Raw genomic sequence first — 27,727 nt, forward strand, 5'->3', positions numbered from 1 at the left:
CCTCTCCCTCTGTCCCTTCCCCCGCTTGTGCACGCACGCTCTCTCTCTCTCTCTCTCAAATATATAAGTAAATCTTAAAAAAAAAAATGCTTGGACAGAATTATCCTAGTAGTAGTATCCAGGTTCAGGATCTCCAACCACTGACCTGAATCCCTGTAAAGTGATCATTTGCTTCGGTGAGCCTTAGATGGGTATTCTTAAACAAGTATTTTATTTATACTTTATATATGTTGCATTTCCCCAGGTGTAACAAGTTTCTACATCATTAGCTACTTTGTGTGTATACTTTGTAAGTTCTCAGAAATAGGATGATTAATGATTCACTACATTTATAATTTTTTTGATTTATAAGAGTTCTGTAAGTATAGCAGAGGGTTTCATTTGTTAGATATGTAGGTATTTTTTTTAAAAATCAGCTATACTGAACTTAACAAATTAGCAAAGTCTATGTGTTGATTAACAAAGAATATAATTTGATTTGTTTCAATAGCCATATAAATAGTTCTAAGTCTTTTAGAAGAACTGAATCTGAAGGAGGATAAATTAGATAAATAGTAAGAAGTAAAAAGGATTGCTCTCATTTGTATATAAAAATTACTATATTTATAACCAGCATAAATTAAACTGAAAGACATTATAAAAACTAGATTTTACCATTTAAAACTCCAACATAACACAAATAGCTGTATGTCATCCACGCACAGAAGCTACCTCCAATATCAAAAAGCTCACCAACAAAATCAGTGTACTTTCATTTGACACACAATTTTAAAGTATGAACTAAATTTAATAATTGAAAAGCTTTACATGATAAGCAGTGAAAGTTCATTGTTACCAAGATGGTAACAATGATGAAGACTGATAGATTCTTATAGATTCCAAGGTAAAAACAACAACAAAAAACCAAATCCACAATACCATACTTCACAGAATTACACAGTCACTGATACTCCATTAACAGCAGTGACAGGCATTACAAAGATAAACTGCAATGAAGAATACTGTACTTATTTCCTGCCTATGTTTAAAAAAACTGAGAATGCTTATACCAAAAGCATGTGTATAGTGACAACAAAAACTATTAACACATGTAGTTTGAATAAAATTATCCCAATAGCAGTACCCACATACAGGACCTCTGACTAATGACCAGAGAGGGCAGGGGGTAAATTACCTCAGAAATCTTTACTCATTAAACATTTACTGAGTACTTACTTACTAGGGCATTGCTGTTGGTAGAAACAAAATGAATAAAGTACACATAAATAATTGTAATACAGTGTTAAATGGTAACAGAAATATGTACAAAGTGCTATAAGAGAAAATTTAAAAGCCTGAGCACAAAATTTAACTGCACTTTTTGGGCAGCTAGAACCAAACCAAAATAAAAACGAAAAAGCTGTAACTGGTTCCGTGATTTCATCTTCTAAGAGTGGAAGATATATACCAGTAGGTACAAAGGAAAATATGCTAAATGTGGTAGAATTTAAGGTATGAAAACAGTAGGGAGTTTCAAAAGAGGATGCAAACAAAGGAGGGAATATAGAAGGTTCTAAAGTTTCCAATTTGAAATACATAGTATTTTTTTAAATAGAGAAAGAGATAAAGCCATTTCAGGCAAAGCGCAGTATCAATCCTTTCTTTCACATGTCCCTCCTCACTAAAGGATTCAGAGAGCAGCTGCCCCGTATAATGATACCTGTGAGAAATGAGTGAATGGGGGGGACAAAAGTGGGCTAGAGCATCTAGAGCTTGGAATGCCAAATGTAGTGAAATTAACAAAGCCTTGGTGGAGTCCCAACTCACAACATGACTGACTGTATACCTTGGGCAAATTACACCAATCTTCGGCAGTCTGTTTCTGAATTTGAAAAATGGCAATAATATGTATCTTTGAATGACTGCCATGATAATTAAATAAGATGAGACACATAAAACACCTACTACAACAGGTGCTTAACAAGAATTGATTTTCATTCCTCCCTTTTAAACCACTGATAACTGTGGAACCAAAGAAAGGTAACATCAGTCCTCACAGAATCAGTAACAGAGAAAATGAAAAATAATTGGTATTCAAGCATCAGTTCCCTTTGAAATCTCGTTAATTAGAATAAATATGTGGCAGAAAGAAAAAGAAAACAGGGGTTTACACAGGATATGCTGCCAGATATTACCAACAATGACACATGATACGTGCTTCAAACTGTCACATGCATATCTGGCCTAAGATATATTCATGCATGTCAAATTTTGTATCACAAGCTTTACAAAAGAAGCCTCATATTAAAATTAGCTTAAGAATATACACAATTATAATACTTCATTAAGTAAAAAGAACAGACCATTTTCAAATGAATGCTTTTAGACCTTTACAGTAAACAGTCCTTTTGGTGGTGGGAAGTGGGGGGGGGGGGGAGGCAAGGAGAGGAGCTGGTGGGGAGTGTGGGGGAAGTCTGTGCTACTTAATCAGACTACTTTTATCTTCTATGTAGGGATGTAGAAGACCTGAAAATAAGCACTTTCTGTAGCTATGATACCAGAGTCTGAAGTCCACTTTTAATATTCCCAACACTAAAAAATAATAATTAACATTTGAAAAGCTGTCATTATTATAGTCAAGGACACTTAATCCTCAAAGAAGTAGTATCTTAATTGAGACTATGATTAAATGAAAGCACTCATCAGAATTATATCCATACATCTGGTTTGAAGTTTGTGTTTTGTGTTATTTAAATTGCTATATTTATTATAATTCTGTCTAGACAATGCCAAATATATTTTGTCACATAAATAGTTAAGGCAAATATTCTTCAAATACAGGTAACAGTTTGTGTCTTCCTCATATCCATTCACTGAATAAAATGTGTTAGAGGGAAGCACCGTCTTACTCAAGATTGAGATCAATTGAATGCTACATAAAAGTTGATTTATAAAACAAGTTATGGCTTTTAAATTTTTTATATGAAATTATCAGTAAAGTGGCCAAATGAGAAGCTTCCTACAAAAGTGCTAGGATTGATGTTTTTAGTAATAATTATCTTACTTCTTCTAAAGTTTCTTCCAAAAGATTTGAAAACCATACCAAGAGAATCATAGTTTAAATTTTACGATCTATATGAGCTTTAAAATATCTTTGTGAATTTTACCCAAATCCACACTAAAAAGGTGCATACAAGAGTGATGCAATTAATAAACTGTTTTCTACTGAAGAATAAAAGGGCACTTTTATGTATAGACTATTTCTATCTTTATGGTATACTTATGTACAATAATTAGGCAGCACTTTTAATTTGTGTAAATAAAGAAATCAAAGTAGCAAGAAAAAACATTTGAGTAAAAGAGGTTGTACTGACCACAGAACTGAAATTCTGCTCTCTCGATGCTCAGTTAAGTGTCTCATCCACTAGAAAAGTCCTTCTAACCCTGGGCCAGGAGCTAGTGAAGCTCTACAAAGATCCTTAGCCCTCTTAGCATGGTCTGTGGCTTTTCCAGTGCTGCTAAATAAAGTTTATAACGTGGGAACATGGAAAATTATGTTTCTGACACAAATAATTTTAAAAATTCATCGCACTGAAGTATCATCAAAAGTAGATTTCGCAGGAGTGCCTGGCTGGCTCAGTCAGTACAGCGTATGACTCTTGATCTTGGGGTTGTGAATTCAAGCCCCACGCTGGGTAAAGAGTTTACTTTAAAAAAAAAAAAAAGCAGATTTCATAAATTTTGGTGATTTTTTTTTTTAGAAGTAGCAGATGAAAACAAGTGACAAATATTTCACAGTTCTCCCTGCTGAAGTAATCTGGTGATTAAAAAATTAAAAAAAAAATAGCACTTGACTATTCTGAAGAATAAATGAAAAAAAAAAGCAATGTATTAAAACTATTAAATTAGAAGAAAACACAGGAGGAAATCTTTATGGCCTTGAATTATGCAATAGTTTCTTAAGAAGATATGACAACCCAACAGCACAAATGACCAAAGGAAAAGTAAGCTAGTCTTCATCAAAATGAAAAATCTCTGTACTTCAAAGACACCAGCAAGAAAATGAAAAGAAAATCACGGTATGCGAGAAAATATTTGCAAATCATGTATCTGATAAAGAATTCATAACCAAAATAGAGAAACTTTTACAATCAACAGCAAAAAAGACAACCAAATTAAAAAATTAGCAAAGAATTTGAAGATATTTCTCCTAAGATGACATACAAATAACCAGTAAGCACATGAAAAGATGTTTAACATCATCAGTAATTAGGGAAGTGCAAATCAAAACCAAAAATATATACCCCTTCATAGCTGTTAAGGCAGTTATACTTAAAATGACAGAAAATAACTGGTGTTGGCAAGGATGGAGACAAATGGGAACCACTGAACATTGTTGGTGAGAATGTAAAATGGTTCAGATGATTTGGAAAGCAGTCCGGCAGTTCCTCAAAAGATTAAACACAGAATTACCACATAACCCAGCAATTCCACTCCTACGTATCTACCCAAGAGAAATGAAAATATATGTCCACACAAAAACTTGCACACTAATGTTCAGAGCAGCAGTTACTCATAATAGCCAAAAGGTAGAAACAATCCAAATGTCCATCAATTGGTGAATGGATAAACGAAACATAATTTTTTCCTGCAATGGAATATTAGTTGGCCATAAAAAGGAATGTACTGAAGCATTCGAAAACACTGATGAACCATGGAAATATAATCCAGGTAAAAGAAGCCTGACACAAAAAGCCATATATTATAAGATTCCATTTATACAAAATGTTCAGAACAGGCAAACAGAGACAGAAAGCAGTTTAGTTGCCATAGGCTGGAGGAAAGGGAGAATGAGGCATGACGCTAATGTGGTATACGGTTTCTTTTTGGGATGATAAAAATGTTCTGTAATTATATAGTAGTGGTGGTTGCACCAACTCTCTGAATATTCTAAAAATAAAAGGGAAAAAAATCAATGAATAGTACACTTTTAAAGGGGGAAGCTTATGATAACAAACTTATACCTCAATCAAGCTGCTATGAGAAAAGAAAATAATGTAAAAAGACCTCATATGGATTGTGAGAGGAATCCTTCTGGGGTGATAGCCTAGATTCATCATGGTTTGATTTATAAGTATTCACCATACCATATGTTTACTTCATGATTTAAAAAAAAATGTTAATTATATTTCCTTTCAGAATTGAAAAAAAGAATTAAAGGAGGTTAAGAGCCCCCAAACAATAAGGATCAGAGAAATAGTCCCACTCTCATTAATTAAAAAAAAAAAATTACAGGTTTTTCTTTAAAAAGTTGTACAGCATACTGGCAATTTTAACGTTGTCCATGGAAATGTAAATAACTTTGCCTTAAATGTTCACCAAAACTCATTTAAAATTCATGCTCTGATACTTAAAATAAAGCCAAAAGGTTCTGAAATTTAAAAATGCTAGTTAAAAGGGGGTAAGGTGTACTAAAATGGACATGGAATTTAATAATAAGGGGTTATATAAAATAGAAGTAGTCTATCTTACTTAAATATAGTGTCTGGGTCATAAATAAAGTCCTTATTGATAAACTGCTACCCAGATTACAGACTCATGTGTCTACTGTTGCTGAGCTTTCTCAGAAACCTCTCCACCAGTCAGGGTAGCAAAGGAACTGCTCATCTTCCTTTGTCCTTCCTTACTAGCTTGGAACCTCTGATTGCCATCCACACTGCTATGACCTAAATGGGGAGAAGGGACTCTGCAGTAAGAGGAAACTCTTCCTCTTGCAAATTCTTGACTTAGAATCTGGAATGGTGGGGCACCTGGGTGGCTCAGTCGGTTGAGCATGGGGCTCTTGGTTTCAGCTTGGGTTATGATCTCAGGGTAATGAGACAGGGCTCTGCACCCAGTGGGGACTAAGCTTGGGATTCTTTCCCTCTTTCTCCCCCCCTCCCCTGCATACAAGCCCCCATCTCCCCCCAAAAATGTGAAATTTGGGGAATATAATATGTACAGAGAACTGTCTATAGAATCCAAAGTAGGCCGATGTATCCCAAGAGTATTTTATTTCAAGATAGTAATAATCCAATACCACCAATTCAGCAAGTCAAATTACAGGTTTCTTTTTCATAATGGAAGTTTTAAAATAGCACAAACATTTATTTAGTACATTGAAGTGGTGATTTTTAAATGGGGTTCTAAGAGGATCATATACATCAAAGATGAATTCTTGTGTAATTTAGGTGAGTTTATCTGAGAAATGGAAAGGAGATTGTGGCGAGGGGAGGCAAGAGGCATTCTGCTTCAAAGAATTCACTAGCAAAAGAGGATACACTGTGGCTAACAGCTACAATCACTGTAGTTACTTTAAAGCCCTCTTAGGAACCAGGTCTTAAAAAATGATAAACTTGGTTGGCCTCATGAATAGGTATTAGCTAAACTACAAAATGAGTGAGACCATGGTATTCCAACTTAAAAATACAGTGCTTTATTTAAGTAGTTTTTTTTTACTCTTCCAAAAGCAGCATCATTAGTCCCCAGAATTGTAATTAAAGGAAACCTTCCTTATTATGCAGAATACGGATTTCAATAATATTTAATATGGGCATTGTTAAAACACTCCAAAGTAATAAAACTATTCATTTATATATGATATGACTTAGGAAGTCATGGAAGTCAAAAAATCTTTAAACTTTACAATGACAATGTATTAGGGGGAAAAGCAAATTTGTTAGTTCTATTCCATTAAGGATTCCTCATGCAATGTAAAAACTGAGTTCAAGTTACACTTTGATGTGTACATCCTTTTGAAAGCTACTCTACCCTGTTTTATATGAAGCATCTGTAGCTAAAATGAACACCTAGTGAAGAGTACGGATGCCGCATTACATAAGCAGACGTCAGAACTGGCCAAGCTGATTTTAAGTTACTTTAAACATGGACACAGAGTCAGAAATTAGCTATGGCTTACTTCTTAGAAGTAAGAGATAATTACCCTCATCATGATGAAAAGGATTTTCAATGTAAGCTAATAGAGGTATTTTTCCTATAGCTAAGCTCTGCTTTTAAAAATAAACTTTAAAACTTTAATTAAAATAGGAAATGCTTTACTACATAGTAAAAACACTTCTCAGTTTGTGAGGCAGAGAAAAGGAAGGACTCTGTAAAGGAGGAAAGGTGGGACAGAAAGATGAAGAGAAAGAAAAGGGAAGGAGGAAAAGAAAAGAGAAAGGAAGAGTAAAAGGACAGAAGGACCTACTGAAATATATGATTTCTCACAAATTTTAAACTAGCAGGAGAAATTCTTTCCTTTTATACAGATGAAGTGTTCCTCTTATATATGCTTTGAAAGATCTAGACAAATAAAATGTTAAGAATCTTATTACATCAGATTTCTGAGTTTTCAGTTTTGAAAGCATGCTATTTCTTAATATGTTAATCGTCTATACCGCAAATGCAATTTGCATTAACAACGATGTTTTCAAGACAAGTTTAGTGTAAAACATGGTTAAATTAAGTTCAATAAATAAGTAACATACATTAGTTTGACTTCTCAAAGTTTTGTGCACATTAACTTAGCCATGTATCTAATATATAAATCACTCATTAGTGAACTCAATAATCATGTGAAATCCTCAGCTTACTAATTCATTATCATTCACAACTATTACAATTTTAATTTATGTTGTGTACAAAATTGTGTCACAACATATGCATGTAGACAGGTCACTTTTTAAAAAGATTTATTTATTTGAGAGAGAGAGAGAGAGAGAATGAGCAGGGGAGGGGGAAAGAGAGAGGGAGAAGCAGACTCTCTGCTGAGCAGGGAACCGGATGAGGGACTCGATCCCAGGACCCTGGGGTCATGACCTGAGCCGAAGGCAGATGATTAACCAACTGAGCCACTCAGGCATCCCAACAGTTGACTTTCATGAAAAGATCACAGCCAAGGTAGATCTATGGTCTACCAAATATGGTTTCCAAATGTAGACCTAATTCTGATGAGCTCATGATCAGATATAGCATTTCACTATAGAGAACTTTCCCTCCTACCCGCCCTCTGCAAATAGTATACTCAAACAGTGGATGACTGAACAAGTACTTACTTTCCTTTAAATTTTTAGCCTTTTTAGAAGCAGACCTGTAAGAGCCATATCCTGTTTAAGACAAGATATATTCTGTAAAATGCCTCCAAAACACCAAAGTAAGATAATACATACAATTGAATGTTTATACTAGATCATATTTCTTAACTGAGAATTAACATTTCAATTTATCACAATCAATCCTTGCTTAAGGATCTGAGGAGTTTCAAATATGTATACATCAATATCTGCATCTATATGTAATATCTGTATATAATCAATACACGTATCAATATATCTATATAGGTTTTTCTGAATGTGTATTATCTCCTTAGTACTATAAACAATCTTCATGGATAACAAAGATTATACAACCCCCCCATAAAACCTTGAAAATTCAAAACAAAACAAAAGTATGACCCAACAACTAAGATATACACCCACCTCATCAAAGACTATGATACCAGGAAATGAAATGTCAAACAAAATTTGCCAGGCCCAGGGCAGACATAAAGAAGAGGTTATTCTTGCATTTTTCCCCACTAGTTTTTCCTTCTAATATTCCTAAGTATTCATCCTATTTGTTACCTACTTGAAATTATTAGTAAGTAGTTATTTTAAAAGTATGAGTAATTAAACCAAAAGCAACTGTCATATTTACCCAAAAGAAGGAACCACTACTAAGAATCAAAGCCTAGTAATTCTGTTCTTAACAGACAGGTGTTGTGTGTTCTGGCATGTTATATGAAAATCATTTATGAGAAGAACAGAAAAAAAATTAGAAGGTAGTTTTCACTATTGGAATAGATACGTGATTAAGCAAATTTTTTTACACTGTGAAATTATTAACAGATTAAATGACCACCCTATGGGGCAGCATTTCTGGATGTTGACATTCTCTGAGATGGAAGGAAAAGGGACTGGATGAACAATGTGATGGTCACACAAAGAAGCCAATTTGGGTCTCAGATCTTTTCAAATATTAAGTTAAAGGAACATTATTTGGAATGAAGTTCAGGCTTGCAACTGCCAAGACCCTCTTAGGTCAGCAGTGAATTGAGAAACTAAAACCCATGTCATGGAAAGTTAGGGAAAGATGGGAAGACAAGTCAATCATTAAAGCAGCAGTAAGACTCTGGCAGACCATCCTAAGGTATAGGCTGTGTCTGGCATATATTACCAAGGTTAACAATTTCTCCAAGAAACTCAAACATTAACTGTAATCTGAGGGGCCTTAATAAATACATAATAATAATCAAGGAGTTAACTTGATATAAAAGTACTTTCTTAAAAGAGTTATATACGAAAATCATAGTTTGTGATATAAATACTACTGAACTTAGATATGAAACAGCTCTATTTTCATTTTAGCCAGCAATTATAATTTGTTAAGCCATCTCACATTTAACCCAAGCTTTTGTTAAATTTCAAACTTACCAACTGGTCAAATTTCTACCTCACTAACTCAACGTCTAACTCACAGACTTTTTTTTTTTTTTTTTTTTACTAAATCTACTCACATTCTCAAAGAGGTATTAAGGACAGGTGAAATTATCAAAAGCAGAGAATGAGCTATATACCAATAAGTAACAATAAGGCTAATTTTTACATATAATACTATCATGAAAACACTAAGCATTGTATTACTATCAAGGATTTCTTTGCACAGGAAGCTAAAAAACCATGTTTAGGGAAATAATTAAGACCATCATATCATAATCCATCTCTCTTTAAATTTGAGGTATTTAATATTTTGGCTTTTAAAATTATCCCATACTACTACATGCTTAAGCATGAGGAGTGAAGTTCATTCTAGTCCTAAATTTGAGAGTTCAGGTTTTAATGTGATCACTAAAAATTGCCTAATTGGTCATTAGAAAAAGAACATTCTATAAATAAAAGAGAAAGAAGACCACACAATTTTAGCTATCTGTTTCAATCTCTTCACACTAAAGGATGTTATGTTTTTACTTTCTGTCCATGCATTTTCTCCATTAGAAGAAAAAAAGGACTAAAGGCAGGAAACAACCAAGAGTGGAGTAATAAGAAGCCTGGTGTGTGTAAAAACTGGAAAACAGTCTCAAATGGAAAGTTACACTAGAACAGAGTAAGAAAATAAAAGAAATGAATGTAACATTTATCAAAGGGAACAGTGATTAAGAGGTTTGGGCTTTGGAGCTGGGCTACCCGAGTTCAAATCCCAGCTCTTCCACTTACTAAGGTGAGGGTGACCTTGGGCAAGTTTCAATAACCCATCTTTATTTCAATTACCTCATCTACACAATAGGGACAGTACCAGAACATACCCCAGAGGGCTGTAGTGAGGATTTAATGAATTTAAAATAAATATTTAAAATAGTATCTGGCATATAGTACTCAATAAATGTCAGCTATTATTGTTATATGTCTACAGTTTAATTACCAGCAATATTTTTTAATCTTGAAGATATTAAATGAAACAATGACCTAGCTCGGTGCAACAAATTAATACTCAGAAAATGCCAATTTTATTTAATAGCAACTTTAGCAGCTTGGATAACAACAATTTTGCATATTTTAATTTCTCTAGGGACATTTGCCATTAGATTATCTGTGTAAGAAATTAATAAATAAAGCAAAATTTTAAAAAGCTCAAATAAGTAACATTTGCTCTCTCATCCAATGCTTTAAAAATAGCAAATCATCTGCATCAAAAAGTTCCCATTCCTATAAATGACAATTGTTTTAAAATATATCCACCAAATAAGCTTATAATTTATAGTTGCTTTCATTTTTCAAAAATACACATAGGAAGCAACTTACGTCTAAAACGATCTCAGAGCAGTAGATAGCTTATTTAGCAAGGGCAATCAAAACTTGCTATGTTGGGCTGCCCCCTACAGGTCTCAACTCACCAATTTCTTTTAAAAGGTGTGTTTAAGTAGAGAATATCATCTGCATTCTAACATTAAGAAGAATATGAATACTAAAGGAAAGCATTAGGTCTCCATTCATTCAAGCAGGAAATAGTCTCTGAGGAACATCTGTAAAGGTACAGTGAGAAATTAAACAATTCCTTGTCCTTCAAGAATTCATAGGTTACTGCATACAGAGATACTACACAGACTTCAATGGATCCACAGTGAATTACTGCAAAATGGCTTAAGAAATGTCTATGTTATATTACAATACTGTGTATAGAAAAAGAACTAAGTTGGAAATCCAAGACTCAAGTTCTACTCCTACCTCTGCCATCAAATATCCATTTGAATTTTGGGGGTAAGAGTTTTGTGCAAGTTGTCTTACTTCTAAAATTAGAGGTTTGACTTCGATGATTCCGAAGGCTTCCTTCAGCTCCAATAGTCTATAACTGCATTTGTCATAATAAAAAGCAGAAGGGAAAAAAATTTTTTAGAAGGAAATGTTTTAAAACAAAGTTGAGAGAAAGAAAAAATAATTTCTACACGGTATGAAGGGTTAAAGCACATATGGAGAAATCAAGAAAGACTTCTTGGGGGAGATGACATTGAATTGAGTGTAGAAGCATTCTGGGAATAAGGCCTATTCCCAGGAGGAGTGAACAGAGTAAGAAAACAGAACATCGAGCATGTTTTGAGGAACAACATGTGATACTATTTGGTTGGAGTTCAGCTATGTTTTATGAAAATCAAAGTAACAGGAACCTTCTAGAAGTTAGTGAAAATCACCAGAAGGTGATAAATGCAAATGGTTCTGGTACATTACAATGTAAAATTCTAAGAAATGGATCAAAAGTGATTCCAAGGTATTGAGTCTAGGACCTTGAATGAAAGTGGTAAAGAAAGACGGAACTAAAATAAAAAGAGGAGGTTATATGAATATTTGGTAGTGAGGAGAAATAGATTTTGGGGGCCAGGAAAAGCCTCACAGAGAAGACCATGCTAAGACCAGAAATACACTGAAAAATGGAATGAGCTATTTATCAGATATGTCACACCAATCATAAAAATAAGAGAACACAGGAGGCATGACAAGCCATCACTGTTGCTGATAAATAATTCATAGCAAAACTAGTGACTTATATCAACATCTTATAACAATAGCAAATAATATGCAAATTATTTACTATGTATCAAGCACAATACTGTATTAAAAGTAATACACTTAATCTTCAAAACAACTGAGATTATCATCCCTATTTTACAGATAATAAAACTGAGGTCCAGAGATGTGAGATGAATGCCCCAAATCACACAGCTGGGATACAAACTTAATAAAACTGCCTGACTGAAAATTCTCCATCTCAATGTTAGATTCAATTCTTTCAAAGTTATTTATCAGAGGATCTATGTGGGAAAAAATTTCCAAAATAAAAAAAAATGTACAACTTTCAAAAAGTAATCTATAATTTATAGCAATATTCATGCTCAAGCAATATACTGGGTTAAAATTTTTGTATTTAGAAATAATTAGGAAGAGCACAACTCTTTAAAAAAAAAAACCTTAGAAAACTCTTCAGTCCTTACTTTCTTCCCCAAATTTCTCTAAAATTTAATGGTTAGGAATCATTATGAAGGGGCACCTGGGTGGCTCAGTTGGTTAAGTGTCCGACTCTTGATTTTGGCTCAGGTCATGATCTCAGGGGATCAAGCCTCACATGGGGCTCCAGGATCCGTGCTCAGCGCAGAGACTGTGTCATCTCCCTCTCCCTTTGCCGCCCACCGCCCCCCTCTCTAAAAAAAAAAAAAAATCTCATTACGAAGTGGTCATTTCCTCAATAATGGTGGAATAAGGATCTCAAATATCATCTTCTCCATGAGAGTTACAAGAACACTGGCAAAACCTGTCAAAAATCTGAACAGATCTATAACAAGTAAGAGAATGAATTAGTAATTTTAAAATCTTCCCACAAAGAAACACCCAGGACCATATGTCTTCATGGGTGAATTTCACCAATTATTTAAAGATTTAACACCAACCCTTCACAATCTCTTCCAAAACCTTAAAGACTGAACACTTCCAAATTCATTCTATGAGGCCAGTATCATCCTGATGTCAAAATCAGACATTACAATATAAGAATACTAGAGACTGATAATCCTTATGAATATAGAATTCTCAAAAAAATTCTCAACAAAAACTAGCAAACCAAATCCAGTTACATATATTATATACCATGATCAAACAGGATCTATCCCAGGAATATGAGGGTTGTTCAACAAAGAAACTAGATATAGAAAAAATATTTGACAAAAAATCCAACCCTTTAATGATAAAAATACTCAACAAAACAGAAAAAGTAGGAAACTCAATCTTTTAAAGGGCACCTAAGAGAAACTTAAAGGTTGTAAGTGAAAGACTGTAAGCCTTCCCCAAGATCAAGAGTGAGACAAGGATGTCCAGTTTTGCCATTTCTATTTCGACACCATACTGGGAATTCTACTCAGGGAAATTAGGCAAGAAAAATAAATAAAGAGCTTTCAAATTGGAAAGGAAGAAGTAAAACTTTTGCTTTTTGTAGTGACATGATCTTTTTTTTTATTATGTTAAGTTAGCCACCATACAAAACATAATTAGCTTTTGATGTAGTGCTCAGTGATTCATTAGTTGCGTAAAACACCCAGTGCTCATTACAACACGTGCCCTCCTTAATACCCATCACCCAGCTACCCCAACCCCCCACCCCCGTCCCCTCTGAAACCCTCAGTTTGTTTCCCAGAGTCCATAGTCTCTCATGGTTTGTTTCCCTGATTTCCCCCTTCAGTTTTCCCTTCCTTCCTCTAATGTCCTTATGTTCCACATATGAGTGAAACCATATAATAATCGTCTTTCTCTGCTTGACTTATGTCACTTAGCATAATCTACAATCTTCTAACAAAGAACATTCTAAGGAATCAGAAAAAAACTATTACAGGTAATAAACTAGTTCAATGAGGCTTCAGGATACAAAATCAAAAATCAAAAAATGTGTATCATAAAATTGATATGCAAAAATCAATATTATTGGGGCGCCCAGGTGGCTCAATTAAGCATCCGACTCTTGATTTTGTCTCAGGGCATGATCTCATGGTTGTGGGATCGAATCTTTGTTGGGCTCCCCGCTGCTAGGCAAGGAGTCTGCTTGTCCTTCTCCCTCTGCTTCTCCCCGACTTGAACTCTCTCTCCCTCTCTGTCTCTCTCAAATAAATGAATAAATAAAATCTTAAAAAAAATCAATGTTATTTATATACACTAACAATAATCTAAAAATGATAAAAAACAATCAGATCAAAAATACATAGGAATAAATAAATTTAATAAAAGAAGTATGAGATTTGTGTACTGTAAATTACAAAACACTGTCGAAACAAATGGAAGACCTAAATAAATAGAAAGAAATTCTGTGTTAAAGGATTGAGAGACTTAATATTGTTTGTTAACATAGCAATACTCCACAAATTGATCTACGTATTCAATATAATTCCTATCAAAGTCCTATACGCCTTTCTTGCCGAAAATGATGAGCTGATCCTAGAATTCATATGGAAATGTACAAGATCCAGGACAGCCAAAATAATTTTGAAAAACTGAACAAAGATAGACTCCTATTTCTCAATTTCAAAACTTACTACAAAGCTACAGAATTCAAGACAGTGTGGTAATGGCATAGGTTAGACAGATAATCACTGAAACAGAAGTAAGAGTATACATATAAAAACCACACGTTTGTGGACAATTCATTTTCAACAAGAGTGCCAAGACAATTCAATGAGGGAAAGAGAATTCTTTTCAACAAATCCTGCTGGAAGAACCAGAACATCCATGTACAAAAGAATGAAGTTGGACCCCTTATCCCCTATTATGTACCAAAATTAATTCAAAATGGATCAAAGATATAAATGGAAGAACTAAAACTATAACACTTAAGAAGAAAACAGGAAGAAATCTTCAAGATTTCTACAGGAAATCACCTTGTATTAGGCAATGGTTTCTTAGACACAACAACATAAAAGCATCAGAAACCAAAGAAGAAATGAACTGGATTTCATTAAAATTAAAATCTTTTGTGTTTCAAAGACACTGCCAAGAAAGTAAAAAGACAATCCACAGAATGGAAGAAAATATCTGTAAAGCATATATCTAATAAAGGTCTAGCATCCAGAACGTATAATGAACTCTTATAAATCAACAGTGAAAAAACAACCTAATTTAAAAATGAGCGAAGGATTTACAGAAACCCTTCTCCTAAGAAGATACACAAATGGTCAGTAAGCACACGAAAGGATGCTTAATACGACATTAAGTTATTAGGGAAATGTAAATCAAAATCAAAGTGAAATACCTCTTTGTATCTACTTAAGATGGCCACAATCAAAAAAATGAACAACTGTTGGCAGTGATATGAAGACACTGAAACCTTCATATATTGTTGATGGGAATGTAAAATGGTGCAGGCAATTTGGAAAACAGTTTGGCAGTTCCTCAAAAGATTAAACAGAGTTACCACTTGCTCCAGTGATAGGTATATACTCAGAAAAACCAGTCCACTGAAAAACCTGTACACAAATGTTCATGAGAGCATTATTCATTAGAGTCCAAAAGTGGAAACTACCCAAATGTTCACCAACTGATGAACAGATAAACAAAATGTGATATATCATACAATGAAATGTTATTCAGTCATAAAAAGGGATCAGGTACATACTACAAGGTGGGTGAACTTTGAAAGTATTATGTCCTGTGAAAAAAGGACACATTAAATTATATGTCCATAATAGCACTGCTAATGGGTACAGGGTCTCTTTTTGAGGTCCTGCAAATGTTCTGAAAATAGACAGTGGTGATGGCTGTGAGAATGAATGATATGACCTCAACGTGCAAGTTATTTATTGTTTTATAACTGTTATCTTCACTTGGATCAGAAGTTACTTTTAAGAACTGAGCATCCATTCTATATTTTCTTTACATACAACATACAAATCCTATTTTTTAAGCACAGATGTTTCAATATTTATCTTAGCACACTACTGCCACAGCTAGGATATGAATTAAATATTAGATACTTTCCCCCAAGGAATACTGTTATATAATTCTTTATATGAAAAATAACATATATTAACAACTATACATGAAGGGTATTCTGGGAGTGAGGAAGTTTAATGTTTTCCCCTTTTCTCCCTACTCCCAGTTCTGTCTCCTACCCAACACAGCAGCTCTCCTGAGCTAAAAGCAGCAGCTGGGGTGAACAAGCAGGCAAGGACACCATGGCAGGAGCTGTAAACCTCTGCAGTGTTCTCTCTGGGTGGACAAGAGACTATGGACCAGCAAGCATAGAGACTCCAAAAGCTAAGGAAAAGCTGAATAAGACTGGATCCTTTTTACTCTTGAGGCAGGGAGAGAAAGAGAAGACCAGGGAGAGATTTCTACCAAAAGCCCTATCAGGAATTGATACCTTGGATATCCAGAGAATATCTGGAATATGAAATATAAATGTTAAACAAGTATCCTTGAAAGAGAAGACAGAACCTGCAATGGAAAATCTAGTAACAGCCTAAAAGTGAAGATACTAAACTGTTCTAGCAAAAGCTACGCATTAAGAAACCGGCGGTAAAAGTGGCATAATGGTCTCTGTATAGTGGGAGACTGGAGGAGTACGGGGAAGGGAAAGTATTCTAAAGGTTTCATCTTATGGAGAGGAAAAGCAGTAAGAGTGTCTCAGGGAGGAAAAATAGGTAGGATCTTTCAATAATATGATTATGAGCTTTAGGAAAGGGAAGGTCAGCATTAAAGGAATGAAGAAAACAGAAGTGCCAAATTAAAAAGGACAAAAAGAGAAAAACAGTAGCTTTATTAAGCTACTCAATAATTTAGCATCCATTTCTTTTTAAAAAAATAAATAAATAGGGGCGCCTGGGTGGCACAGCAGTTAAGCATCCGCCTTCGGCTCAGGGTGTGATCCCGGCCTTCTGGGATCGAGCCCCACATCAGGCTCCTCCGCTGGGAGCCTGCTTCTTCCTCTCCCACTCCCCCTGCTTGTGTTCCCTCTCTCGCTGGCTATCTCTTTCTCTGTCAAATAAATAAATAAAATCTTTTAAAAAAATAAATAAATAGATTTATTTATTTTTAATTAAAATAAAATGTATTACTTGTTTCAGGAGCACAGGTCTGTGATTCATCAGTCTTACACAATACACAGCACTTACCACAACACATATCCTTCCCAATGTCCATCATCCAGCCACCCCATCCCCTCGCCCCACTCCCCTCCAGCAACCCTCAGTTTGTTTCCTAAGATTAAGAGTCTCTTATGGTTTGTCTCTCTCTCTAGTTTTGTCTTTTCATTTTTTTCTCTTTCCCTATGATCCTCTGCCTTGTTTCTTAAATTCCGCATATCAGTAAGATATGATAATTGTCTTTCTCTGATTGACTTATTTTGCTTAGCATAATACCCTCAGTTCCATCCACGTCATTGCAAATGACAAGATTTCATATTTTTAATGGCTGCGTAATATTCCATTGTATGTATGTATATATATCACATCTTCTATTATCCATTCATCTGTTGATGGACACCGAGGCTCTTTCCATAGTTTGGCTATGGTGGACATTGCTGCTATAAACACTGGGTTGCAGGTGCTCCTTTGGATCACTACATTCGTATCTTTGGGGTAAATACCCAGTAGTGTAACTGCTGGGTTGTAAGGCACCTCTATTTTCAACTTCTTGAGGAACCTCCATACTGTTTTCCAGAGTGGCTGCACCAGTCTGCATTACCACCAACAGTGTAAGAGGGCTCCCCTTTCTCTGCATCCTCGCCAACATCTGTCGTTTCCTGACTTGTTAATTTTAGTCATTCTGACCGGTGTGAGGTGGTATTTCATTGTGGTTTTGATTTGTACTTCCCTGATGCTGAATGATGTTGAGCACTTTTTCATGTGTCTGTTGGCCATTTGGATGTCTTCCTTGCAGAAATGTCTGTTCATGCCTTCTGCCCATTTCTTGATTGGATTATTTGTTCTTTGGGTGTTGAGTTTGACAAGTTCTTTATAGATTTTGGATACTAGCCCTTTATCTGATATGTCATTTGCAAATATCTTCTTCCACTCTGTCGGATGTCTTTTGATTTTGTTGACTGTTTCCTTTGCTGTGCAAAAGCTTTTTATCTTGATGAAGTCCCAACAGTTCATTTTTGCCTTTGTTTCCCTTGCTTTTGGAGACGTGTCTAGCAAGAAGTTGTTGCGGACGAGGTCAAAGAGGTTGCTGCCTGTGTTCTCCTCAAGGATTTTGATGGATTTTTGTCACACATTTAGGTCTTTCATCCATTTTGAGTCTATCCATTTCTAATTTAAAAATCTAAAAGGAAATTCATTTAATCTGATAAAGGTTATGTATCATTCTAAATCATGAAATATTTTTTTAGAAGATTTTATTTATTTGAGAGACAGAGATAGTGGGAGAGAGCACAAGTGGGGAAGAGAGGGAGAAGCAGGCTCCCTGCGATCAAGGAGCCCAATGCAGGGCTTCATTCCGGGACCATGGGATCATGACTTGAGCTGAAGGCAGACACTTAATCAACTGAGCCACCCAGCCCCCCCTAAACGGTGAAATATTAAAACCGTATCAAAGAATACCAGAAACCAAATAGAAATGCCTGCTAGGACCATTACTGTTAAATAGTGTCTTAGCAATATAGTACTAGCAATACAATGAATCAAGAAAAACAAATGGTTGATAGAAAATAGTGGGAAGAGGTATTTTTTGTTTTTCCTTTTTTTGGCTGATGCCATAAAACAATATGTAGAAATGGAAATGAAATGAAGAAAGATAACACCTACAAAACACCTAAAATAAATTAAAAAGAAAAGTACAGGGCTTATTTGAAGAAAATTAAAAAATCTACACAGAACATAAAATCTGAATAATAAGAAAGATATATCATTTTCTTATCTGGGAAGACTTAATAACATAAGAAGGTTAATTCTACCAAAATTAAAAGTAGAAATCTAATGTATTTCCACTTATAAATGAACAAGAGGCTATGGGGGGTTGACAAAATTATTTTAAAAGTCATGTGAAAAAAATTAAGGACAAAACAATTAAAAAAAAAAAGTAAGGGGTGAATTTCCCTAGCAGGTATCACAGGACTAAATAAAATCAAATAAAAATAATAAGAATAAACAAATATACCAACGGAACAAAACAGGGAATCCAAAAATAATCCCAGCAGTCAAAATATTTTAATGTAAAGCAGAGGTGGCATTTTTATCCAGTAGGAAAAGGACAGTTTGTATCAGGAGTCAATACACTATGGCCTGCAAATCAAATTGTGCCCTTCACCTGTTTTTGTAAATACAGTTATACTGGAACACAGCCATGTCCATCATCTGTAAATTGTCTGTGACTGCTTTTAAGCTACCAAGTTATACAGGTGCAACAGAGACCATCTGGCCTGCAAAGTCAAAAAAATTTACTATCTGGCTCTTTAAAGAAAACGTTTACCAGACCCTAGGTTCATTTAATAATGATCTTATTACAAAAAGCCAGCAGATGGAGGGGAAAAAAGATGTACTTCTATATTTCAGACAGTACATAAAAATAAATTCTAGATGAATTAAAGATATACATATTAAAAAATCTATCTTACAAGAAAAGCTAGGTCAGATAAGGATGTACAACTTGCAGATGTACAGGGAGGGGCCTTCTTAACAACAAGAAAATATACTACTAATTAAAAAAATATATAACTGGCTATCTTTCATCTAAAAATAATATTATCAAAAACAAACAAAAGCCAAAAAACAAAATAGTAAGTGCTGGTGATGATGTAGAGAAATTGGAACCCTTGTGCACTATTAGTAGGAATGTAAAATGGTGCAGCTGCTATGGAAAACAGTATGGCAGCTCCTCAAAAATTTAAAAACAGAATTAACCATATGATCCAGCAATTCCACTTCTGAGTATATACCCAAAAGAATAGAAAGCGGAGTCTCAAAGATACCCACACACCTACTGTGATGGTAAATTTTCTGTGTCAATTTAGTTGGGCTACAGTGCCCAGGTATTTGGTCAAACATTACTCTGGATGTTTCTGTAGAGGTGTTTTTTTAGATGAGATTAACATTTAAATTGGTGGACTCTGAGCAAAGCAGAGTATCCACCACAGTATGGGTCAGTGTCATCAGCTAAAGGCCTTATTAAAACATAGACTCACCTCCTTTGAGCAAGAAGGAATTCTGCCAGCAGTTTGCCATTGGCCTCAAACTGTAACTTTCCCCTAAGTCTCTAGCTTGCTGCCCTATCCCATCCAACGTTGGGCTCACCAAATTTTGCCAATCACGTGAACCCATTCTTTAAAATAAATTTCTCTCTCTCTCCCCCCCATCCTACTGGTTCTGTTTCTCTGGAAAACCCTGACTAACATACCCACGTTTGTAGCAATTTCATTCACAACAGTCATGAGGTGGAAGCAGTCCTAGTGTTCATGAATGGATAAACAAAATATGGTGTATATATGCATGCTATGACATGGATGAACTGTAAGATATAAGCAAGTCACGCACACAAAAAGTACTTGATGATTTCACTTATATGGGGCACCTAGAGTAATCAAATTCAGAGCTGTTGTTTAATGGGTATGAAGTTTCGGTTCTGCGACATGAAAGTGTTTTAGAGATCATGTTTAACACTATAAGTAGTGTTATACACTTAAAAAGAGTTAAGACAATAAATTTTACGTTATATGTATTCTGCCACAATCAAAAAATTTTTTAAAAAATGTTAAGGAAATTCAAAAAAATTAAGTAACATACATTCAGCTGTGGAACAGAGAATATTTAAATTCTACCCTATTAAAGATATTAAATATTTCCACACAGTTAAATATATATTACAAATTACTCAGTGTTTCTTTTTGAAAAACAAAATTAAAAGCAATAATATTCAGTTTACCACCAAGTCCCTGCTCTTTTTCTCTGGCCTCTTCTACTACATGTTATTGCAAGATATCAACTAAAATGGAACACAGTGAAAGAACAGAATCGCAGTTTCTCACCCAAACTGCCACAACCCTGGAGGAGGAGGAGGGAATCCTAACAAACACCACCATAATTTGCCACACATTTCTATTGTTCTCACGTTTCAAAATTTATAAATCGGCATTTCTAAAAACAAACAATCTAAAATTTTGACTCCTTCTTCAGCCTAGGAAGTGCCAAGTTAATCTCTGACATCATTTAACTGATGAACAACTTCCAAAAACAACTAAGAATCATGTTAACTTTCTCAGAAAACAAGTCCTATTTATCAGCTTCATGTTTTTGTTTAAAACTAAAACTAACACTGTTAGGTTGTTCCTAAGAGGATTCTCTGAATTTATTTATAACCTCTAGAATAACATACAGAACAAAGTAGGTGATTAAGTAACCTTTATTGAATAAACACAAATGGATATTCGGATTACTAAAAATCTTCAGAGGATAAAAAGAAAACTCCTTAATATGGTCTAACCCTTACATTTGCAACCTTACTTTCCCCCAACTCTGTGCTCAAGACTTACAATGTCCCCTCTGCCTACAAAGCTCTTCTCATCACTCTTTGCCTTCCTTAACTCTACCCATCTGTCAACTCTTCAAGAGACATAACACTTCATCAACAAAGCCTTCTCTGTGTTCCCAAACATCAAATTCTCCTTAGAGGGTTTGGGTTTTTGTTGTATTATATACCTCTGCTTCACAGCACCAATCATTCTTAGTGGTGATTTTACATTTGTTTATAACTTACTTGATTAGCTCATTTCCACCTTTGAACTACAAGCTTTATAAAGGGTGATGTATAATATTAATCAATATCTGTATCCCCCATACATAGCACAGAGCATGGCATGTAAATGTCTATGAGTCAGTGAACTTGTTGAATGAATGAATGAATGAATAAAATAAACTTTTCTTACAGGAACTATATTGGTAGCTAAACATTTATGAATCCATTGCTTCTTGAAAGACACAACAAAATGCGTCTAATTTTCACTCTACAACCTCAATACCAATGCCTGAGGACTTCACGGTCACTTTACAAATCTTTTTAACAGAGATTCTCATTAATCACCATCTGTTTACATGTGCTATTCTAAATAACATTTAGGTTACATTTCTGAAACACTTTCTGCCATCAACCTCATCTCTAGAATACCAGCTAATATGAAGCACCTGGATTTCAGGAACACAGACCTGAAACTCATACACCAAACTAAACTGTTATGTAAATGACAGAAATGACACATTTTGGTCTATAATGGATCTCTAGACTACTTTTGTACCTATTTTACTTGTACCACTAAAAGTCTGTCACTAGATTATAGTCATTTTGAGCCCATACAAACTACAGATGAAAAACAACTGAAGTTTTCCAACAATCTGAACACAAGGCAGCCTTTACAGAGTCTTACCAGCTAGAGGTCTTCTAGGTTTCTATCAATGTATTTGGTCGAGGTGGACTTCACTCTATATAATTATATTCTGAAAATTCTGTAAACTTAATCATACTTTGTAAGTCTCACCTAGGTCTGATTTCTGGTTCTTTCACATTTCATTTGTGTGCGCCTGAGCCAGTAACTTAAATCCCTCAGCTTCAGGCTCCTCATATGTAAAAATCAGACAATGAGCCCTACTTCATATGGTGGTTCTAAGGCTTCGAAAGATGAAGTGGGCCTGACTTAAGGATGCTCGGTGCCCCTTCCTTTTAATACCCCTTGCTACACAGGAATTTTATTATGATTCTACAAAGAAAAATATTTTAGTAAAAGTGATGTCTTTCATTTATCTTAATAGACCTAGATTTTCAGGTTCTGCTTAAATTTATTATTAATTTAAGATCTCAAATAGCACAGAAATTTATATCTAGTATGTTAAAGAAATGAAAGGTATGGATTCATCAAAATACTGCATAAGTAAAAGTTACACTTAAGGGACTATCCTAACCATACAAACTAATCTGCTGTAAAGGAGTCAGCAACAGAAACCTGCATTAGCCTTTAGACCATATAATTAGGAAAACAGAAAGCTGAGCCCATCTTCCTTCAGTCAAGGCATGAATGAAGATTCAAAAATACAAAACAGAAAAATGGAAAAAGCCAGGAATGGCAAAAGTAAGGAAATGAGCAAAAACTAAGACTCCTAAATTTTTATACTCACATATATACCTTACTCCTAAAATTTTAATCAAATTCAAGTAAGAACCTAGTTGGAAAGGCATAAAGCTAAGAGGAAAGTTGGGTCCTCCTGTTTGAGGAAAAACTACCAACTTCTTGGCACAGTAAAGATCACGCAGCAAGCTTTTTCCTAACACAGTCCCCACCTGGCAGCCACGTTTTGTCAAGCAAATTTTAAGAATTCTCTAGCTTCCCACTTTCAATCTAATTATAGAACTTTATAAAACCATTTTCTCTCTCACACACACATTCTCTCTTTCTTTTCCCTCCCCCCTCACATTCTCTCTCTCTAAATCCTTCTCTGTTGTGATACGACAATGAGAGGTATGAATACATCTGACCATTTTTCTCTGAACATAATAACAAACATGAAAAGAACACCTCCACCCTGTCCATCTGTACCATGATTATAACAATAATAACCCCCACACAATAAGTAATGATGGTGTAATATACTTTCCCTATAGGAGCTTAACATATTCACAGTACAGAAACTATAGTAAATATACATGCCAGAACCTACCTATCCAAGTAAGTGCTAAGAGGTATATTGCTCAAAATAGTTTTGAAACTCCTCTTTGGGGAATGTCTTTAGAGTTTGTATTATGTTTTATTTCACTAAATTCCACAAATACGCTACTTTGCTAGGATCTGGGAGTGCATTATAGTATGTTACTCTGGAGCTCATGGTACAACAGAATAGCCCCAAATCAACTACTGATGACTGATGGAATGATGTGATGAATTAACAATACTCACAAATGCCTACTACATGTCAGGTACTTTTCTAGACCCTGGCACACAGCATGAACAAAACAATTACCCTGTCTTCGTGAAAAAGATAAAACACCTTCATTTTTAGAAGTGATTAAAAGTCACAAAGCACTGTAAAGGAAAGGACTATGTTTGTTGTAAAAACAATACATTTGCTCTGAAGTCAGGAGTTTAAACTTTTTTTAAAAAATCAGAGTGGCACTGATAGAATTATTATATAAACCTGTAATATGGTTTCTTTGAAGAAAAACTTTAACTAGATGTATAAATTCACTCAGTCATGCCCCTTTCGTTTTATGGATGAGGAAACAAGGGCCCAGCCAGGCTGCGTAACCTGCCTTGGATGCACAGCTTGTCAGTGTCAGACCTCCCACAGAGCCGTGGAGGCCCTCCCTTCTAGTTCAATGTTCTTTCTAGGAAACACAACTTTTTTTTCAAGGACAAGTGCTTTAGCCTTTATGTCTCCAACATTTTCCAATCTTCTGAGCTCAATGAGGTTTACATGTAGTCACAAACTGTCAGACTAAGAAACAGAAGCAGAAAAAGGTCAAAACAATTTTCTACTAAGTGAATAAAGCATAATTGTGATCTTGACACTATCATACACTGCTTTTTCAATCCTTCCAACACTTCTAGCTTTTTCGCTTTCTCCTGCTCTTCTCCCTTCATTTTAGTTAATTTTATTTTTTTCAAGATTTATTTGAGAGAGACAGAGAGAGAGAACACACATGCATGTGCGTGGGGAGGGCAGAGGGAGAGAAAATCTCCAGCAGACTCCCTGCTGAGCATGGACTCCAACACACGGCTGGATCCCAGGAGCCGAAATCAAGAGTCAGACGCTTAAACCAATTGAGTCACCCAAGTGCCCTTTGGTTAATTTTAAAAGTGTTTTGTTTTCTTAACTACTACTGTAGCACTATCCTTGTTAAAGTCACCATACATTTAAATCCAAGGAAAACTGCTAGCTTTTTCAGTTTGGGATTATTTAACTATAAAGTCTATTTTTAACATTATATGATCTTTGGTGCTTCTTTTTTTTTTTTTTTTTAATCTTTGGTGCTTTTAATACCCTATCAATTTAATACTTCAAATTAAGTAATTAGGAAGCACTCACAGTATATGAAAGACTGCTAAATCCTACTACATTAGTTTTTTTTTTTTTAAATCCAGCCTTGTCTTCAAAGATATCACTAGCATTTCGAGGGTATTACTGCATCCAGAATGCAGGCTAGATCAAGAACTATCTAACTTGGGCAAAGCACCTGCATCTGCCTAGATTGAGAGATGACATTCAAACTGTCAACCCCAGGAAGAGAGGGGTCAAGCCACCTAAGCCAATCCCACTTGTCCCCACCCAACCTCCCCTTCCAAGCTTGGCCCTTACTGGGCTGCTGTTAAAAACCATTTCTGACTGGTTCAGTCAGTAGGGCATGCAACTCTTGACCTCAAGGTTTTGAGTTCAAGCCCCACACTGGGCATACAGTTTACTTTAAAACAAACAAACAAACTTTTTTATTTTTGAAATCCACTCAGAAAACTTAAGGACTACTCTGAAATTCTATGATAAACTGTTATTGTTTTTCATAGGTACTTTAAGCACCAATATCCACGTCAATGATGGTGAAGAAGTAGACTCTCTATGGGATTTATAAACTACATGAAGAATCCTACTCACTGTAAGTATTAACTTAGTCCATAAAATCTGGGTCCATGTTGGCTTTTTCCTGTGGAATAACTAAAAAGCGTATCACTAGTGAATCTAGCTCTCTAAAGGTTTCTCTTACATAATGCCTAGGTGGTCAGTACAGAGGCAGCTAATGTGAGATATTTCTTCTCTCATACAACTAGGTTTCCTGCCATCTTTCTTTCTCACATCATTTTATGCAACTCTACAGGATCCATTCTATTTGCCCACTGTCAAACAGAACAGTTTCCAAAACTGATGCACCACCTCTCTTTTCCGCAGATAGCTTTATTCCTCACTACACAGAAAAGACTGATGCTTTCCCACGTGAGTAGCAACAATTTTTCCCCTCCTATTCCTTAACAGTTCTCTGCAAACCTCTCATCTGCTAGGTTAACCTTACTGTTAATCCCGATCCCCAAATGCTTTGCTCCGTCAATTACTTTCTCTTCCATACAATAACCTAAAAGTCTTTTCAGTCCTGGCCTTCCCATTACTTCGTCCAATTCTTTATTATACTGTGAATGATCCATGGTTTATAATTCATTGTCTTTAGCTACTGCTGAATAACACTTTAGGAAGCAGCTTTATGAAAACTATATTTTTACTATAGGTAAGTTATAAAAAATATTGCCATACTCCTTATAAATGAAGCCATATGAAAAATTTCTTTCCTATGCAATGCCCAATAAAGTTTAGCTTTCCCTAATAACCTAGTAGGTTTCCTCCTGATGTATAATGAAAAAAAAAAAATGTTATCACATTTCTTTTCCCTTGCTCTGACTACAAGAACACTTGGGGTCAAATCCGCAGGTCAATTTTAATGACTGACTCACTCACTCATAGCTTATGTAATTTCATGCTGAGTTTCCATTTTTTATTTTCAGTGGTTTTGATTTTAAATTCTTTTCTATTTTATAAGTTCTTGTAAATTACCTCAGATTTTTCATGATATATGGCTTTGACTTTAAATTCTTTTGTTTTCTGATTATGTATTTGTGTAAATTGCCTCAGATTCTTCATAATACAAGATTATGTATAAATGAATAAGCTGTGGTATTTCCAAACCCACTGTATAGTATCTGTGGTTAACAAAGACTTGTGGAATTAAAAAAAGGAAGCAGAGAAGTGTGGCTAACTAGATCATCTGGTCTTATTCCAACAGTAATTTTTCTCATTTTATTTCTACTGTACATATTATGAATCCATGATCTAAAAATAGTCTATCTACCTTTATGTTAATGAAATCAATGAAAAGAAACCTTATTTAAATCAGAAACACTTTTCATTCTTTGACTATACTGGGATTTTTGTTTACTTGCTTTCAATTAGACAATCTGTTTTCCTCTTTAATACAATTATGTGATTGATGCCTCCATAAAAGATTTTAAAAATTACTACAGAGTAACTATGAGTAAAGACTGTGGGATACTGAAAATGGGGCTACAAGGGGAATTTACGACACAACCTCTCTGAATTTGAATGGAAGTTCGGCTGGATTAGAGCCCATGTCTGTGATATTATGTTTCCAATTTCTATTCTCAACTGCTTTTTCGAGATAGTAGGTAACTTACTTTCTGGAATACCATTCACTCAACAAATATTTACAAAGTATTTGCAATATGCAAAGCACCTAGGAGTTTTAAAGTACTCTACAGAAACAAGAGTTTCTTTACCCCATGAGAGTGTGCTATAAGGAGAGCTCTACTTATCTATTTTGTTGTACAACACTAAAGACTCACCCTTTAAAACAAATACATCAATTCTCATTTGTGGTAGCTACATTTTACAAAGTCACTGCAAACACTGAATTAGCAAATACTGAGCCACTGTTCCTGGGGGAAATACACGGTTGGTTTACTGCGTCTCTGCTCACAAAATGTTCTTCAACTGACCAATACATAATCTCGTTTTATGGGTGTTTCTTTTTCTTTATTTTGAGAGAGAGAGAGAGAGAGAGCATGTGCACATGGCAGGGGAGGGAGAGAGAGAGAATCTCAAGCAGGCTCGATCTTACAACCCTGAGATCATGACCTGAGCTGATCAAGAGTCAGACGTTCAACCGACAGAGTCACC

The 27,727-nt window shown here is 35.0% G+C and overlaps 1 protein-coding gene across 2 annotated transcripts in view; it reads right to left on the reverse strand.

Moving 5' to 3' along the window:
* Positions 1-27,727, reverse strand: part of ATG5 (autophagy related 5) — a 122,895-nt gene that overhangs the window by 24,813 nt on the left and 70,355 nt on the right. The window lies entirely within an intron of this gene.

The sequence above is a fragment of the Ursus americanus genome, chromosome 11 (genome assembly GCF_024610735.1).
Source record: "Ursus americanus isolate L20-20 chromosome 11, mUrsAme1.1.p, whole genome shotgun sequence".
NCBI lineage: Eukaryota > Metazoa > Chordata > Mammalia > Carnivora > Ursidae > Ursus > Ursus americanus.